Source organism: Sus scrofa, chromosome 4, assembly GCF_000003025.6.
Source record: "Sus scrofa isolate TJ Tabasco breed Duroc chromosome 4, Sscrofa11.1, whole genome shotgun sequence".
NCBI lineage: Eukaryota > Metazoa > Chordata > Mammalia > Artiodactyla > Suidae > Sus > Sus scrofa.
In genome coordinates, this window is record NC_010446.5 from 94,786,420 (window position 1) to 94,804,742 (window position 18,323).

At 59.6% G+C, this 18,323-nt stretch overlaps 1 protein-coding gene across 9 annotated transcripts in view; it reads right to left on the reverse strand.

The window, feature by feature from the left end:
• The window catches only part of ZBTB7B (zinc finger and BTB domain containing 7B), a 16,319-nt gene extending 6,016 nt beyond the window's left edge, over positions 1-10,303 (reverse strand). Inside the window, exons 1-2 of one of the 9 annotated variants that reach the window (XM_021089747.1) lie at positions 10,186-10,303; positions 9,929-10,029 (exon numbers count right to left, since the gene is read on the reverse strand). The gene's annotated coding sequence lies outside the window, so the exon portion shown is untranslated. Of the gene's footprint in view, positions 1-1,787; positions 1,811-3,847; positions 4,529-4,555; positions 7,643-8,828; positions 8,966-9,928 lie in introns of those variants that run through there. The other 8 variants (XM_021089748.1, XM_021089746.1, XM_021089750.1 and 5 more) reach the window with 8 other exon arrangements.

Sequence of the window (18,323 nt, forward strand, 5' to 3'; positions counted from 1 at the left end):
TGCTCCGTCTTGGCCGTTGATGAGGAAAGGTTTTTTAGGGGTTGGAGGAGTCAAGGGCTACAGGTTTCCTCTTGAGGACACAAGAACGGCATTGTTTCTGCTGTCTGTCACCTTCATTGCAGTGCGCCAGGGCGCCTGCGCGGAAACCCTGCGTGAGCAGCACCCATGGGCTGGCTTGAAAGCCACAGCGAGACACCCTTAGATAGCCGACCCCTCTCCACCTTAAGTCCCCAAATCACTTCCCTCCCCGGAGGCCCAGCAGCCCAGGAGCACTCCCCATTCCCTTTGCTTCTCCCACCTGCGCTGTACAAATACTAAAATGGCAAATGGCCCCAGGACTTAGGAACAAACAAGACCGGGTGGGCAGTAGCAGTGGCCATTTAGGCAGCAGTGGGCACCATCCTGCGCCCAAGTGGATCCTGTCCCTCCTGAGGGGGATGGGTGGGGCTGCCCTCGCTGTCCATTGGCCCAGCGCTGGGCACCCGCAGGCACGTGGCTCACCCTTCCGTCTCCCTCCTTCCCTCCCCACCCCACCCATTCCTGCTGCTAAGCCCGCCTCCCTTCTCCCACCCCAGGGCTGTCTCCGTGGCAACTTGGTGTGGCAGGGGCACTGATTGGTTGACCCTGCTGTCAGGTCACAGGCTCAGGCGGGTTCACCAGGCAACTCACTCAGGGCTTGGGTGAGGGTGGGTGTTTAACCCCTTAGGCCTAACTCCAGTGCCCATGGCCATCAGGTGGCAATGAAGGAGGGGAGAGGCAGAGGTCACACGTGGGAAGGAGAGGTGTTTATACGGTACTCAAGCTTCTGGGAAACTCCCCTAGCCCTTACCCGGGGCTCTGGCACTCCTGCCAACTTCGGTGCCACCTGGAACCAGGTTGGTGCCAACCAGGCAAAGGGGGCACTCCTAGCCCCATCATCTGGGAGGGGCCAGTGGGAGTGGAGGCCTCCCCCTTTTTTCTGCCAGAGTGGGGCACTGGTGCCAGGATGCCCACCCCACCTCGGGCACCCTTCCCACCTCGGCATCCCAGAGGGCCCAGCCCCCCGACGCCCCATGAGGGCGGCCCATCCCCACCCAGCCTGGCATGCCCCCTCTTGCTAAGACCTTGTGGGCATGGGTGTGTGTGGTGGTTGGGGGGGCAGCTGTGCCAGGGAGCCAGGCAAGGTCTGTTTGGTCTGTTTGCCTGGTAGGGGGAAGAACTGGGGGCCCCGCCCCATCTCTCGCCCCTTTCCCGCCACCCCCCCAGGCTCCCCTCACTGTCGGGCCTGCTAGACCGGCCAAGCCGGTGGGCAGCTCTCTTGAAACTGGGCCCTGAGTCAAGCTTGCCCCATCTTTGGTGGGGGGAATACTTTGGGGTTAGGAAGGTGGGAGGGGGGGCAAAGGTGGGAGCCCCTATCACCTACCCTTCCATGCCCAAGGGCACCTGCCAGGGTGTGTCCACCACCAAGAAACCAAGAGGTAGAGGGCACTGGCCCTGGCATGGGAAGGAAAAGGAGGCTGGAACTCTATCCAGGTGCTGACCTCAGGCAGTGTCCAGTACAGGGCCGGGGGCACCAGGGCCAACACTGCCAGCTTGAGCCAGCTGAAGAGCAGAGATACGAGGCCCTGAACGGGGCAGCTGAGTAAAGCTGGCCCCCCTTCCCCACGCCCTAGGGATTAGGGGAGTGAGGCTTAGTGTGGGGGGCAGCAGGCGGAAACAGGATTAGCGGCGGAGAAAATAGATATGGGCCTGAAACACAGGCACACAGAGCCCCCCCCCCCGTCACCCCCAGGCTCGGAGGCCCCCACCTCCAGGCTCTGCCAGAGAGCCTGAAGAGAGGGGCCTGGCCAGGCTTCCTTCTCCAGGTGCGGCAGCTTAGGGCGAGGGAGGATGAGGACTAGGCTGTGACACCTCCTGCCAGGGTGATGGAGAGGCCTCAGGCTCTTCCCACCTTGGGCGGCCACCCTTCCCCCTTACTTCTTTCTCCTTTCCATCCCCCAACCCCCACCCCAACTCCAGCCTCAGGTTCTCTTCCTGTTTTTTTGGAGCTAAGTTTGCACGAAGCCAGGGCTTTGGCCTGTGGCTGGACCAGGGGGGTGGGGAAATAGGACAGCCAGTCCAAAGTCCTCAGGGACCCAGGAATCCCAGTTCCCCAGCTTCTCCCACCCCTTCTTAGGGCCTCTGGGGCCCAGGGGCTGAAGGCGGCTGGACTGCCCGGTGGGGAAGGCAGGCTGAGGGGTGGAGGTGGATCCCCTGGAGGACTGGAAGGGCTTCAGAGGAGAAGCCCTCGGCCCAGGGATGTCCTAGGCCTTTAGGGAGCCCTTCCCTCCCCACCCCAGCCCCTCCAAGCTAGTGCATGCCTTCCCCATCCCCCAGTGCCGCTTCCCCCTCCTAACCTCACCACCCCCAGCACTCACACTTCCTGGGGGCCTAGGCGGGGAAGAGAGACCGCAAGCCACGAAGGGGGAAGGAGGCAAGGGGAGCTGGCTGCTTCCCGGTGCTGTGGGGGTTAAGCCTCTCCTCCCTCAAATTCCCCAATTCCTGGTGCTTCGACTCCTGACAGGAGGGAGACTTCAGTGCTCCCCGCCTTTTCTTTTGGTGACACCCGCCCCAGTCCACAGCCTCTGGGCTGGGGCACCAGGGGAATCTGATGGGAGGAAGATAAAAGATGGCGGAGGAAGGAATTGGGGGCCACTCCCTTGTCCCTGGCCTTCCCTCTTTTCCTTGGGGGACCCCTGCCCTCAGCCCGTCTCCACTCTTGGCCCCTTTCCTTGGCCTCCTCCTCCTGTCCCCTTGCCGCCTTCCTGGACCTTTGTCCCCCTTCTCCACGCTGCATCCTTCGCTTTCCTTCCTCTCGCCAGGCTCCTGCCTCCCCTCTAGCCACGTCCATGCCCCTGGGCCTCCAAGGCGCCATCCCTACCTCTCCTGCTTTCTTTTCCCCTTCCATTCTCTCACTCCAGCCTCTCCTGCTTCCTCCCTTTTGCCCTGCTCCGAGGAGCATCCCTTCTCTCCTCCCAGGGCAGGCGAGCGAGCGGGCCGGGCGGGCGGGGGTGGCGTAGAGAGTGGCAGAGGAATTAAATCAAGAAGCCAGGGCTGCCCTCTGAGGCCTGGTCTTGCCATGAGATGGTCACGCTTAAGGCGCTCGCACATGCCCGCCTTCTGGATGAAGCACGGGACCAAAAGTTGGGGGACAGTTGGGGAAGATGGGTGGGGGGGTGCAGTGAGAGCGGATGTGGGGTGCGGTCGGGGGGACAGCCTAGGCCTCTCTGCCCGTCAAAGTTTCCAGCCCTGGAGCTGCTGGACTTTCCCCAGAGACTGCCCACCCTGGGCCAGGCCAACTGTGCACCTTGACAGACCCTGGCCCTTGGAGTTCCCAGTGGAGGTGTACCCAGGCAGTGCTAGCTCCCCTGAGGGCCCGAGGAGACCGCACAAGGTGCCAGGGTCTGCCCTGTGCCCACCCCCTCCCCCCAGCCTAGCGTCTCCGGCTGGGTAACGGAGCAGGCTGGTAACCCCACACCCGCCAAGCCGCCGGCAGAAACCTGAGCCCCCCAGCCCCAGAGGACACCCCAGCCCGATCCCCGGGAGCCCGGCTCCCTGCCAGCCTGTCCAACCTCCTGTCCTGGCCCAGCAATCCCTCGGCTCCCGTAGGCCCCCTTCTTCTGCTTTCCTGTCCTCCTGGGTCCCCCAGACACAGAAACCCCTATGATCCTACCCCTCAGAAAATCTGCTCCCTAAACCGCCCCCTGTGAAGTCTGAACACCCTCTTCCTGGCCTGTTTTTTCAGTCCCTCTCTGACCCTTGGCCAATTCTCGGCCTCCAAGCCTCCCCTGAGGCCTGATCTCCCAAAGCCAGAGCAGGGCCTACTCACCTGAACGCCGCCGAGGGGCCTTGCCGGCAACTCCTCTTGGCCCCTGGGGGGAGCAGGTTGGGAGGGTGGGGAGGGCCGGGCTGGGGGGAGGTAGGGTGGCTGTTCCCCGCTCCAGCTCCCTCCTTCAAAGGGGCCGCCCACGACTTGGCCCAGCCCCTCCCCCCTACAGCCTTAACCCTCCGGGTGCTGTCCCCCTCCCCCCAGATGGAGGGAGGGGTTACCAGAGGGTTGGCAGCGTGGGAGAGGGCCCAAAGTCTCCGTCTGAGGTGCCCGAAGCCCCAGCTCTACCCACCCCCGCTGCCCTTACTCAGGCCCCAAAGGGGAAAAAGGTGAGCGGTAGAAAAGGTAGGAGCTGGGACAGTCCAGGAGGACAGAGGTGAGGAGGAGCAATGGGAGAGGCTGCTGGAGGTGGGACCAGGAGAAGGAAGAAGGGAGGGGAGGGGACAGGAGGCGGCAGTGGCCAGAAGAGGGAGGAGGGGAACCCTGGACAGTCAGTGCCAGGGGTGACAGGTGCCCAGGTCCCAGCCCCTCGGGGCATGTGGTATAACAGGGGACCACACGGAGGCCCCTCCAGACCCCAGGTAGGTCCCTCAGCACCCCTGGGAGCTGGCCGAATTCTCCCCAGCCTGTGCTGGGCTGGGGCCCTCAGGGGCTGGGCAAGGCAGCACCCCGCCCTCCCCATGCCTCACCCCAAACCCACTCACATACCACAGTTCCTTGCCCGGGCGCCAGGCCCCTGCCAACCAGGCCAGGGGGCAGCACTTGTGCCAGCCCCCAGTGGCCAGGGGGATCAGGGGGACAGAGCTGGCCTGAGGGGGGGTGGACAGATGGGGGAGCTGTGGGCACCGAAAGAGGAAGGAGAAGGGAGGGGGCATCTGCTGGGAAGAGCCTAGCCCCACCCCTTGCGTAAGCTGCTGCCACCCTGGCCGGTTGGGTGGGACCCGCCTGGGCCTGAGGGGCAACTCAGGAGGGCTCTGAGCCCAGAGATGGGTGGGCCACAAGGTTCCACTTAGACAATTTCTGGGGTCTCTTCTTCCTGGAACGAGGGGTGCCCTGGGTCCCCCAGACACTAGGCCATCCCAAGTCCTTCTGGGCTGGGAGGGAGGATCACAGAAATGCCCCCTAAAATATCTCCTCCCCTTTCCCCCCAACAGCTGCTGGCTCAATGCTGCTGGCCTGCTGCCCCTCACCAGCTCCCGGCCCGGTTGGCACCTACCCACCAGGATGCTGGCAGTCCTGCCCTCCTCTCCCTCCTACCCCCCTGGCTCCCAGCGCCCTATGCCAACTGTGGGCCTGGGGTGGGGGAGGGTCACCCTTCTGCCTTTGTGCCAGCTAGGCAGGCCCAGGCCCCTAGGTCCTACAGATAGGGCCCAAGACCCTGTTCTCAAGCTATCTCCTCAAGAGGCAGTGCATGGGTTAGGGTCCACACACAGAGAGCCCAGGGTGCTGTGGACAGCTCAATGAGCGGTTATGGAAGGCTCCATTCCCCAAGGTAGGGGCCAGTGTCTCTCCCTGCCACCAGGTGCCAGCCTCCCAGCATTCCCCCTGCCCAAGCATTTGCTTGGGCACCAAAGTCCCTGCAACTCCTGAGAGCTCTAGTGCCCGCAGCCTGCAGGGAGTGGGGTGGGGCTGTTCTATGCCCTTTGATCCCCATAAAGGGAGGGAACCAGCCTAGAGGGCAGGGGGCAGGGGGCAGGGAGAGAGTTCATGGGGCCCCTCCATTTCACCCTTGCCAGGGGCAGCAGGGCAGGGTGTGGGCATCTCTTGGGTGGGGTCCTAAGGTGAGAATGGGTAGCCTGTCTCAGCTGGGGGATGGATGTCACTTATGGGTACATGGTGTCAGGTGGGAACAAGACAGTGAGGATAAGGTGGGGGGAATGCAGAGAGTACCCACATTCCAATTCATCCCAGCCTACTTTTACTCCCATCCAGAAAAATTTCCAGACTGAACCAAATTGAGAGATCAAGGACTACAACTCCCAGTATGCACCACAGTTGGTTTGCATGTACATTGGGAGTTGTAGTTCCCTTGAGAAGACCTGGGCTGATGGAGTGGGGAGGGCAGAGCAAAGGACTTGGTCATGAATCTCCAAGGGGACTGTGTTTAGAAGAGGTAAAAGGCAGGAGGTCCATGGTGGGAGGAGAGGACCCCCTACTCCCGGGCAAAGGGGGAGGAAAGGAGGAAGGAAGGAGGAGAGGATGTCTGTTGAAAGGGGCATATGGGTGGGGAGGAGTTGGGGGGGGCGGTGGAAACAGGAAGGAAACTGAAGCCAGAGACATGAGGTCGAAAGCAAGGGCCTGGTGGAGCCCCACTCCGAGGCCCAGCAGGGGCTGGGACGGCCTTTCCCCCTGCCATTCTGGTGGCCTGGGAGCCATAAGAGGAATTAGGGATGTCAAGTAATAGTAAATTGCTGTGTTTGTGGGGGTCACTGGCTCCGTTTACCTGCCACCAGCCTTCTTTTGTCTGGGGCACCCTCCACCCCTGCATCTGGCACAGGTATTTTTTGGCTGGAGAGCTCTGAAGGCTGACTCGGTTCTAGGAAGCGAGAAGGTAGAGGAAGGGGTTGGGGGAGGTCAGGGCCAAGCCTGACGGGTAGGAGAGCAGAGGGAGATGTGTGTGGGGTTAGGCCCAGGCGTGGGGTCAAGGCACTGTGCTGGCAAATGACGACGCCATCCTCTGGGGCCAAGGCCACGACAGCTGGGGGGCCTCAGTGAGGATAGGGTTGAGAAGTCAAGGAAGACCACCAGCCTCCCACCCATTCCAGGCTGCGGGACAGAATAAAGAGGGCATACCGGTCTGGTCTCCCTGTGGAATTTGCTAAAGGTAGCTTTCCCCTTGTGCCAGGCAGCCTGTGAACATTGAAGGTGGCAAATCAGGGGACCAGATGGCAGTTGGGTGCCTTTCCTTAGTAGGGGTGGAAGTCAGAAGTGGGCAGAGCCTCTGTTTCCAGGCCACTTTCCCTGGGCTCCCCGAGGCCCTGGGACAGATGCTTCCAGGCCCCAGCCAAGACTCTTGCCAAGACCTGGGTCTGGCTGGGTGGGGGTGGGGGTGGGGGTCATTCTTGCCTCTCTAAGGCCCTCGATGGTGGATGACAGTAGCCCTAACCCCTTCCCCCAGTCCCCCAGGCCCGCCTTGGCGCCTGGCCGCCTGTGTGTTGGCAGGACTGGGGGTGGGGGGGCGGCGAGGCAACTTCAAACTGTCCGGGCAAAACGTCAAGTTTACTCACGAGTTTACTCAGCAGAAGGAGGGGGAAGAGGCCAGGGCGGGCACACCCCATGCCAGGGTCCTATCCCTCTGCCTGTCCCCACCTTCCTCCCCCACCCTCCTCTTCAGCCTTAGGCCAAAACAGGCATAGGCCCCAAGGCCTGGTGGCAGGGCGGTCTTCACTCAGAAGGTCAGGGAGCTGAGCCGGCTGGAGGCAGGAAGCCCTGAAGCAGGCCCAGAGGCTTCTATCAGAGGGCAGTGCCCGGCCTGGAGCCCATCTACTACCTGTTTTAGGACCTCGGCTTTGGGCCAGAACTGGGTCTCTCAGCCACCAAGAAGGGGGCAGTACCAGGGCAACACTCTTCCATCTGAGCAGGCCTCTGGGCAGTGACTTCTGACCCCAAATGCCCAGTACTAGGCAGTGCCTCAGGCAGCATGATGCCATCTGGGCAGCCATAGGATCAGGGGCTGGTTCTCTCGGCCTTGGCTTGGAATGGGGGACCAGCACCCTATCTGACCTACTTCCCTTTCCTCCCCACCTGCTTTCATTCTCTGCTTCTCTCCCCCAGCCTTCACTGTCCCCACCCCAGAGGCGCTCCGCCCCCCATGCCCGCTGGGCCCCCTCCCCCACCCTTCCCCAGGGTGCCAAGTGCAAGCACACAAAGGGCCCGATGGTGCATTGTTAGCCCAGCCCCCGCTGCCCGCCGCGCCCTCCCAGGGCGGGCACTGGGCCAAGGAGGAGCTGGGGGCCCTGGGTGCCAGGGGGCACCATGGGGAAGGGGGACGAGGTCAGCACCTGTCTCCCAGTCACTGGGGTCCATGTCAGCCAGAGCTGAGCAGTGGTGAGAGGGCCCCATTAGAGCGGGCCTCTCTCCTTGACACCTGAGCCTAGTGGGCACTGCCTTCTTTCTTCCCTTGAGCCCCTTTTGGGTGGTATTAACCCCTTCTTGACCCCTGTGCTAAGAATGGGGGTGGTGTGGTACCCAAGGGAAGGGACAGTGTCTAGGAGGGGCCAAGCAGGCTGCGTCGTGCCCACAGCAACCATGTAACAGAGGCACGCTGGGGGAGCCAGGGTCCCGGGGGCCTGGGACAGGAGGCACTGACAGAGATTTCTTCTTATTTCATCAGCTGCTCCAGGGGGAGCCCCCTACCCTTCTCCCCAGTCACCGCGAAGGAGGAACACTAACTGCTACCCAAGCTCAGTCACAAATATGTCCTTCTCCGGCCCAGCACAACACTCCATATGCCTACTCTCCCCTCCCAACCTGATGCCCACTCCATGCCAGCTCTCCCAGCAGTGCCAGGCGGGTACAGGGGTGACCAAACCAGTTGGTGTGTGGGGGGGAGCAGGAGACAACCCCATAATCCTCCAGGCCTCACCCCCCTACACATATACACCCTCAGGGAACAGAGAGTTCCCATCTTGTTTAACCCCTCGCTGCCCAATCTGGAGCCCCCTGCTCCTGACAGTGTCCCCTCCTCCAGGAATAAGTTGGGGGAAGGGGGAAATAGCTCCACTGACTCATGCCCGGCCTCAGCTGCAGCTAGGGGTCTCTGAGGCATTCAGGTGGGGGTCAATTCAAGAACACCCTCCACCTGGCCCGGAAGCCAGGACAGCCTGCTGGTCTCCCCCACTCCCCAGCACCCACTTCCGGTGTCCCAAACTAGGTCAGCAGCGCTCGTTTCCTGTGGGTCAGCTAGCACCCGCGCCTCTGCCCCTCCCCTGCTCCGGACCCGGGCTCCCTGCCCCCCCCCCAGGGCGCCCCGAGGTCTCACCACGTCTCAGCCGCCCTTTGATACGTGGGGGTTGTGCGGGGCGGGGGGCAGGGGACCCGCCCTCTCTCCAAACACCAGCAGGGCCGGGGCGCCCGGGCAGGCACGTGTCCGGGCACAACCCGCTGCCCACGCCGCCCCCCCACACCCAGGCCCCCCCTTCGCTCTGGCCGGGACACGTCGCTCTCTTACTTGGTGTGGGGTGGGAGGGGAGAGAGAAAGCTGGAAATTGAAAGCAGCGCCCCCCACCCCTTTGAATGGCAGCCCTCTGCCAGCGGCGCTCAGACTAGGTTCTACAACAACACAGTAGAGACCCCCACCCGGGGTAGGGGCAGGTGCGCCGGCGCCGGTGGGGGAGACGGGTGGTAGGGAGAATTCTTCCCAGTCGCCCACCCTGGCTCCTAGGTTCTAGGGGCAGGAGCTGGCTTTGAAAAGGTGGCGGCGGTACTGGAGCCTGAACGAAGAGAGTGAGATAGAGGGGCGGCAAAGAGAGGGGTCTTTCTAAGTCATTCGGAGGTTGTCGCTGAGCCCCACTGTCGGCAAGAGAGCGCAGCTCTGGAAGCGCAAGAAACCGAATAGTCCAGCCGGTAACTTTCCCCCAAGCCGCGGCTCCTCCAGTGCTCCCCCCACCCCCCATGCAACTGGCCCGGGTCCAACCCACCGCGCCAGGGGGCGCGGTGGGGGTGGGGGGGAGCGTTGTCCTAGTTAGAGTCCGTCAGCATTTCCATTCCCTCAACTCGGTCGGGTCGGGGGTCTCCCCCTAAAGTCACGAAGGAGACTGGGGGAGCGCTCAGCGCCGCCTCACCCTCTCTCCATCCCGGAGCCGCCAGTCTGTCTGATTCCAGAAGTGCAGAGAAAGTTTCTGCGGGACCCTCGGCCTTGGGTTGGGGGGGGCAGCCGTAGTTCCATCTCTACCTTTCCTCCCAGTTAAAATCAATTCCAAAGACCCGGAGTATTGGGAAGGCACCGGGAAGGGGAGTGGTGGGAATCTGGTCTGCATGCGTGTGTGGGGGGGGTCCCACTTTCAGGACGGACGAAGGACACTGCAGTAGTCTCAAGCCTAGGGGACCCTGAGGCAGGAGACAAAAATGGGGTACACTCACCTCTCCGCCTTTGGGTCCGCTGGCTGGAGCTGCTGAGGCTCAGGGTGTGGGGAGAAACGCGTCCCCGGCCAGGCCCGGGGGCTTGGGGCCCTGCTCCGGTCCTGGTCAGAAGGCCGCGGTCAGTGGCTCGCCGCTCTCTGCTGGGGGGCTCCTCCTCCGCAGCCCTCTGCCTCCTCCTGCCGCCCGCCCCCCCTCGGCCGCTGAGAACCGTACATTCACCTGGCTCCCACCCGCCCCCCCCTCAGGGCCCGCCTCACCTGTCCTGCTGTCTCACCTGTCCTCCTGCTTGCTTTCCCCCCATCCCTCCCCTCCCTCCCCCCGCCCCCTGCCACCCCCCAAACTCCCCCCCACCCTTAGCAACACCCTCTGTCACTTCCTGGTTTTTCACCCGCCCCCCCAGGCCCCCTCCCTCCGCCCAATAAGGACATAAACTTCAACCCCTTGGTCCAGCCAGTCTCTGCAGGGCGCAAATGGATCCCTCCCTCCTTTTTCGCTCTCTTCTTCCAAGCTCTTACTTTGCTCTCCGAGCCTTTCCCACCCTCCTCTTTTCCCTCCTTCCTTCCTTCTCTCTTTCTCCCTTCACCTGCCGCGGTCCTTCTCCCCCCCTCCCTCTCCCTCTCCCTCTCCTCTTGCTCCTATCTCTCCCAGTCCACCTTAACTCTAGCTCCGCCCTCGACCCCCTTCCAGCCCTCCGCCGCAGCTCCGCCCTGCCCCCTGCACTCCACCGCCCTGTCCACCCATTGGCCTGAACACCTGCCCATCTCAAGTGGGTCCCGCCTTGCGTTCTTCCAGGGAGGGGGCGGAGCCGAGGGACTGGCCCGAAACCTGGAGGAGGGGAAGAGGAGGGGGCAGTGTCCGCAGCGGCCAGGGAACCGAGCACCCCCATCAAGGGCTCCCACTCCTCCCAGAGGGGCTTCTGTAGGGTCAGCGCCTCAGGAGGGAAGGGTATGAGGAGGTTAAAGATAGCCTAGGTGGGGGCGAGGCGGGGATTTAGGGGATTGAAGGAGGGGGTCCCGTGAGGGGCTAGAATCAGGTCAGGGCCCCAGGAGGTAGGGGGAGGGGAACCACCCGGCCATCAACTCCAGCTCCTACGCCCCAGCCCCCCGCCCCTTAGAGGGAGCGGGGGAGTTGAGGCTGCAGGCACCCTGCGTCCCTCCCCACGCGTGACAGCGCCCCGCAGGGAGGGAACGGCGCCCTGGGCAAGCAGCCTCTGAGCTCCAGCCGGTGCCCGCTGCGGCCTTGGCATTGTCAGAGGGGAGGGGCCAAGTCCACGAAGGGGGAGGGGGAGGCAAGCACACACTCCTGCTCCCCGCCTCCATCCGTCGTCCCCTAAGTGGAGAAACTGAGTCTCCGTGAAGGAGGGACCTCTGGACTTGAATTCGCTCCGAGATCCAAGTGGCAGGGGGGGGGGGCTGAGTCTTTTAGAATGGGTTTGCGGGGGGACCAGGATATGTACTTCAGTGCCCCCAACTGAGGAAGGTAGCGCGTGTGGGACGCTTCCAACTGGGCCTGCGGCGCTACGTACCCCAAAGAGCCCCTCCCACTAGTGTAAAACGGATTCAAATCCGGCTACCGCGGGCCAGGTTCCGCTCCCCGCGGCCGGCCGGGCCGAACCGGGTCGGACTTGCTTTCTCCAACCCCAGCCCCCTCCGCAGGGGGCCTCCCTCCCTTTCCAGCAGGTGGCTCCGCGGGACACCAGCTCAACCTGTTGGACCACAATGGGCGGCGCCAGGGGGGCCCTGGCCCTCACCCGGGCTGACCCGGGATCCCCGCTCGGGGGGGGGGGGGGAGGGGCGGAGTCCCTTTCCCTCCCTCCCTCTCCCTCCGGCCGTGACTCAGCCTCGGGGCCGCTGCCCTGCTCCCCAGCCAGGGGCGGAAAGTGTGAGGCGCCCCTGAGGGCCCAGGCCAAACCAAACAGCCCCCCACCCCAGACATTATCTCACTGGAGAATTAGGGGGGCTCTAGGAAGGAGGGGTAGCAGCAGCAGGCATGGGGCGCTCTCACTCGGGTGATCCGCTCCAGGTTTTCCTATCGTCCCTGTCCCCCTTGGGTCCCGAGGCTGGTCACTGCTCCGGGTTTTCTTCTCGCCCCGCCGGACAGATACCGGTTCTTGAGGGCTGGGAGCCGATGGTGTCCAGGCCAGGGTTTTTCCCTCCCTTCTCCAGCCGTCGGGGTCGCGCTAGCGTGGGGAAGGGCCGTGCCAGGGGAAAGACGGCTGTGCCAGAAGCACAAGTGAAAAGGACAGGAGCTGCTTCAGGGTTGAGAGGGCATGGCCCGAGGAAATGGGGGGCGGGAAAATGGCTCAGAGAGGGCAGAACCAGGGCCGCCAGAGGGAATAGAAAGGAGGGCGCCTTGGTATCAGCCCTTATTATAGAGAAGCGAAGGGGCCCAGTCCCCCATCTCAGGGGGTCCCACCAGGCGTCTTGTTGGACCCAGCTTGGATATTTAGGCGCCTGGAATGCTGTTCCCCGCTTGAGTCTCGACAGTCTTGGAATCTTCTGTTAGTTCTTCAGTGACCCCCTCTCACGTTTCTCTTCTGTTCACCCCCCCCTTTCTCACTCAGAAGTCAGAGAGGGGAACCCCGACTTGAAATTCCCGCCTACTCCCCCAACTCAGGGCCCTTACCGCGCCAAACCACCGAGAGAGCCGCGGCCAAGAAACGCTGACTGGGGGCCCCGCCCCCTCCCACGAAACCCCGGCTGGGCCCCTGGGGCCTGCCGCCACCCCTGCCCCGCCATCAGCCCCGGACTGGAACTGGGAACTGGGGGGCAGGTTGGGATCTCTAGGGGCCTTCTGGGGATCGGGGAGCGTCCCAGATCCCTATGTTCATGCTTAAATATTCGGGCGACCAATTAGACCTTAGCTTGGGGGGGGGGGAATTAGCGGGAGGTGGGTAAATACCGGGAGAGTGAAGTGGCTGACCAAAGAGAAGGATGAACGCCCAGGCTGGGAGTTAACCCCTTTTAGGAAGGACTGCACACCTGGGGCTGGAGACAGCGATTGGGGTGACGGCCAGATGCCGTCGGCGGGGCCACGTGCGCCGAGGAGCAGCTGCAGAGGAGCGGGATGCTTGCAGAGCTTGGAGGAGAGCTTCTGGCGGGAAGAAAGACAAGGCTCTGCCTGGGCGGGATCCTGAGTGAGTGGGTCTAGGGGCCTATTTTGGAATGTGGGGGGCTGAGCTGGAAGGAGAGCTTCAGACTGCCCCTGGCGGCGCCCACCTCTTCCCGCTCCCCGCCTTCCCCCGGCTGCCTCCGCTTCCCTCGAAAAACCCGCCGCCCAGGAAACCGCTGGGGGCGCTCAGACCGCAGCCCGGTCGCCCCCACCGCGACCGCCCAACCCACCTGAAGGGGCCGTGGCTGCCAGGGTTGCCCCCCTCCTGCCGACTCCCCCCACACCTGCGGGCTGCACTATTTATAACCCGGCGCCTATTTCGGGCCTCCGGGCGGGAGCCCGCTGCAGCGCAGAGCTAATCGTCGCCAGGATCTCTGCGCCCCCCAGGGCCGGGGGAGATAAATTTAGCCTCAGGAAGCTCGGGGAAACATTTTCCAAAACTCCACGTCCCAGAGAAGGCGAAACAGAACCCCTCTGCCCTCAGCCTTCCTCCGGCTAGCCACTAGGCGGCGCAGGTCTACCGGCTTCTCGAACCCTGCGCGGAGTCGGGCCGCTGCTTTGAACCTGGGGTAGTTAAAGGGCTGAGCGTGAACGATGTGAGGGAACCGAGGGGCAGACTTGAGGGGCAGACTTTAGAGGGGTCAGAGAATGGCCAGAAGAATGGGTATTCCTCCAAGGCTGGCAAAGGATAGACAGTCTCGGCTGGGAGTAACTGAGATAGGACTTCTGCCTTTTGAAGGGGAAATAACTTACATGTAAACGAGATGCAAATAAGAACGCAAATAAGATCCTGTGCCCTTGAGGTTCAGCGCTCTGGCGCTAGTGAAGCAACCGCCACACTCCCTTTCTGCACGCCTCTCAGTGCTGCTGGGAAAACGTGGGACCCTCCCAAGAGCTTTACTATAACATCCAGTTTGGAAGTTCAGTGGTGCAGCGAGTTGAAGATTCGGCGTTGTCGCCACAGTGGCTCAGGTCGCTGCTGTGGCTTGGGTTCGATCTTTGGCTCGGGAACTTCCACATACCTTGATCGCAACTAAAGGGGGGAAAAAAAGGGAAGAAAAAAATAAATCCAGCTTATTGCGCAAGTGGTCTTCAGACCACTTCTCATGACCCTTCTTTACCTGCCTTCTGCACACCTTTGAGGGTCTTATATCTGATGAAATCAGCTGGGAATCCAGGCTATCAGGCAGCTTCTCTTCCACATGCTGTCGTACTTAGGGGTCACTTCCAGCTCTGCCTGTCTCCTTCCCCATTTTACCCCACCCATTCCCCTACTCCTTGTGGCCACTAGAGGGCCCCGGGGCGCCAAAGGGTAGATGAGATCATACCCATCCCTCCCTGTCTTGGCGCTGGGCTCCCTTTGTTGCTCCTCTCACCCCCCCAACTCCAGTGAGTTCCTGAGAGAGTAGTTTGGACACGCAAAACCTGAGCTTACTCTGGTTGGGAAGAGAACATTGCAAGGAAGCTGCCACATTTCACTCTCTGTTTTGGAGGAGCGGGAAGGTATGATCCTCCGGACTATCTCCCGGCTTCCTGGCTTATGTGAACAGGGCAGAGCTGGGCCTCCCGAGTGAGTGGGGAACATCAGGAACGGGTGCTAAGAGTTGAGGTGAAGTGGCAGAAAGCATGGAGTGGATGCAGAGTGTGGGCAGTAGTCCCTTCCACACATTTGCTTGCCTGGCCCTGCCTCCTCCCCCGCCCCACACAGGTAACCCCCATCCCAAGCATCCCAAGCTTCAAAAGAGGAAGGAAGGCCAATTGAGAGAAGCCCTGAATTGGAGATAAGAAAATCTGGGTTCCCTAAATGACTACTCTGCAGTGTGCTATGCTGTGTGACTTGGGAGGGGTCACTTCACCTCTCTGGGCTTGTTCCTTTATGTTAAGATGCAACGATGACCCTCATCCTGCCTGACTTCTGTAAGGCTCAGAGCGCTCGGTAACTGAAAAGTGGTCTCAGAACTGTATATGAGGGTGTTGTTATCCTCCCCGTCCCTCCCCTCGGGGCTTCCACTTCCAGGGCTCTCTTTCCACCTCTGACAGTCTCCTTGGCAGTCTTACTTCTCTTCCTCCTTCAGTTCCCTACCACCTGTCCCGCCACAGACCACAGCCCTGGACCCTGCCGTCCTCCACCTCCACTTCCCCAGCGGCCTTCACCAGATGGCCCCTCCCCTGGCCAAAGCCCTGTGCTCAGAACTCTCAGACTCCAGGATCTACCTCCAGGCACTGCCTCCGCTTGGTGGGAGTGAGGTCTAAGAAAGGAAAAGGAGGCAGAGGACCAGAGCTTGAGTCAGGGAAGGGCTGGAGCTGGCTGAGGAGGGTGTAGGCTGTGAGAGGGAGAGGGAAGTCCAGATTCCGGTGGGGAGATGCATTCTGGGTCTACCTCTACCACTCACCTCTGGTTGGATCCAGGACCTTCTCACTGCCTGTGCCCTGGGGCAAGAATGCAGCTCTGAAGGGACCAGGCAAGAGCAATGACTTGCATTTTATGGATGCCTAAAGAGAGGCTGCCAGGGACAAGAAATAACTTTAGGTACCGTAGAGTACCATACTGCTGTAAAAAAGAATATGTGCAGGCTATAAATATACTGAAGTGGAATCCTGTACAAGGTATATGAAGGGCAAACAGCAAGGTGCAGAACAAGGTGCAGTAAATTATGCTGTCAACTAGAAGGCTACGTATATGCAGAATGCAGTCACTTCTCACCACTGCTCTTGCTCTAAGCTCTGAGCCACCGATGTGTCTGGCCCCAACTGTGAACGGTGCCCATTACCTCCTAAAAGGCCTCTCCTATTCTGCCCTTTCCCCCCTAACGTCTATCCTCAACCCAGCAGCCAGGGTAAGGCCTTTTTCTTTTTTGGGGGGTAGGTGTGTGCCCGCAGAATTCAAAAGGTCCCAGGCCAGTGATTGAACCCGTGCCACAGCTCCCAGCCAAGCCTCTGCAGTGACAATGCCAGATCCTTAAGCTGCTGTGCCACAAGAGAACGCCAGTGTGAGCCTTTTAAATAAAAAACTAGTTCATGCTCAACCACCTGCCATAGTTCCTCATTTCCATCAGCATAAAATCTCAAGTCCTTACCATGGCCTACTTGGCCTGCGCAGACTCTTATCCCTAACTCGACTTTTTCTTTTTACTTAGCTCCTATCACCTAATAATACCAATGTACTTTTTTTTTTTTTTTTTGCCTTTTGTCTTTTTAGGGCTGCAGTCACGGCATGTGGAAGTTCCCAGGCTAGGGCTCCAATCGGAGCTCTTGCTGCTGGCCTACACCACAGCCACAGCAATGCAGAATCTGAGCCACGTCTGTGACTACACCACAGCTCACGGCAATGCTGGATCCTTAACCCACTGATCGTGGCCAGGGATTGAACCTGCAACCTCATAGTTCCTAATTGGATTTGTTTCTGCTGCGCCAAGACTGGAACTCCTCAAAGTTTTTTTTTTTTTTTTTTTTTTTTTTCCCACTGTACAGCAAGGGGATCAGGTTATCCTTACATGTATACATTGCAATTACAGTTTTTCCCCCACCCTTTCTTCTGTTGCAACATGAGTATCTAGACATAGTTCTCAATGCTATTCAGCAGGTCAAAGTATTTTTTTAATGTTTATATTTTATTTTCTCTCTCGCCACCAGAAATGTAAAGTTCCATGAATACAGGGATCTGTTTTGTTCACTGCTATATTCAAAGCAGCCAGATTGGCATACAGCAGATGCTTGATATTGGTTAAATGAATGAATGGATGTTTTGCCATTTGGAACAACGTGGATGGACCTGGAAGGTATTATGCTTAATGAAATAAGTCTGACAGAGAAAGATAAATTCTGTATGTTATCACTTATATGTGGAGTCTAAAAAATAAAATGAATGAATATAAGAGAACAGAAGTTGATCCACAGATATAGAGAACAAACTAGTGATTACTAGTGGAGAGGGAAGTGGGGAGGGGCAAGACAGAGGCAGGAGATTAAAGTACAAACTACGATGTGTAAAATAAATAAACTACAGGAATATATTGTACAGCATAGGGAATGTAGCCAATATTTTTAATAACTTTTTTTTTTGGCCATGCCTGCAGCATGTGGAAGTTCCTGGACCAGGGATCAAACCTGAGCCACAGCAGCAGACCCGAACCACTGCAGTGACAATGCTGGATCCCTAACCTGCTGCACCCCAAGGGAACGCCTATAATAACTTTATTTTTATTTTATTTTATTATTATTATTTTATTTATTTATTTTTTTTGTCTTTTTGCTATTTCTTTGGGGTCGCTCCCACGGCATATGGAGGTTCCCAGGCTAGGGGTTGAATCGGAGCTGTAGCCACTAGCCTACACCAGAGCCACAGCAACGCGGGATCCGAGCCGCGTCTGCAACCTACACCACAGCTCACAGCAACGCTGGATCGTTAACCCACTGAGCAAGGGCAGGGACCGAAACCGCAACCTCATGGTTCCTAGTCGGATTCGTTAACCACTGCGCCACGACGGGAACTCCAACTTTTTTTTTTTTTTGTCTTTTTGTCTTTGTTGTTTGTTGTTGTTGTTGTTGTTGTCGCTATTTCTTGGGCCGCTCCTGCGGCATATGGAAGTTCCCAGGCTAGGGGTCCAATCAGAGCTGCAGCCACCGGCCTACGCCAGAGCCACAGCAACGCGGGATCCGAGCCGCGTCTGCAACCTACACCATAGCTCACGGCCACGCCGGATCGTTAACCCACTGAGCAAGGGCAGGGACCGAACCTGCAACCTCATGGTTCCTAGTCGGATTCGTTAACCACTGCGCCACGACGGGAACTCCTCCAACTTTATTTTTAATTAATTTATTTTTTGACCACACCCATGGCATACAGAAGTTCCTGGGCCAGGGATTATCCAAGCCACACCTATGCCACACCTGCGGCAATGCTGGATCCTTGCAACTCCTGGCTTTGGAGTTCTGTGGTGGAATGGGATTGGAGGCATCTCTGCAGTGACAGGACGCGGTTCCATCCCTGGCCTGGCACAGAGGGTTAAAGGATCTGGCTTTGCTTCTGTGGCATAGGTCACAACTGTGGCTCGGATCTGGTCCCTGGCCTGGGAACTCCACATGTTGTGGGGTGGCAAAACAAAAAACAAAAAAACAAAAAAACTGGATCCTTAAACTTCTAAATGGAGTATAATGTCTAAAAATTTTGAATCACTATGTTGTACACCTGGACCTAATATTATAAATCAACCACACTTAAAAAAAACAAAAAAACTAAAAAAGAAAAATGAGGAGTTTCTGCCAGGGCACAGTGGGTTAGAGA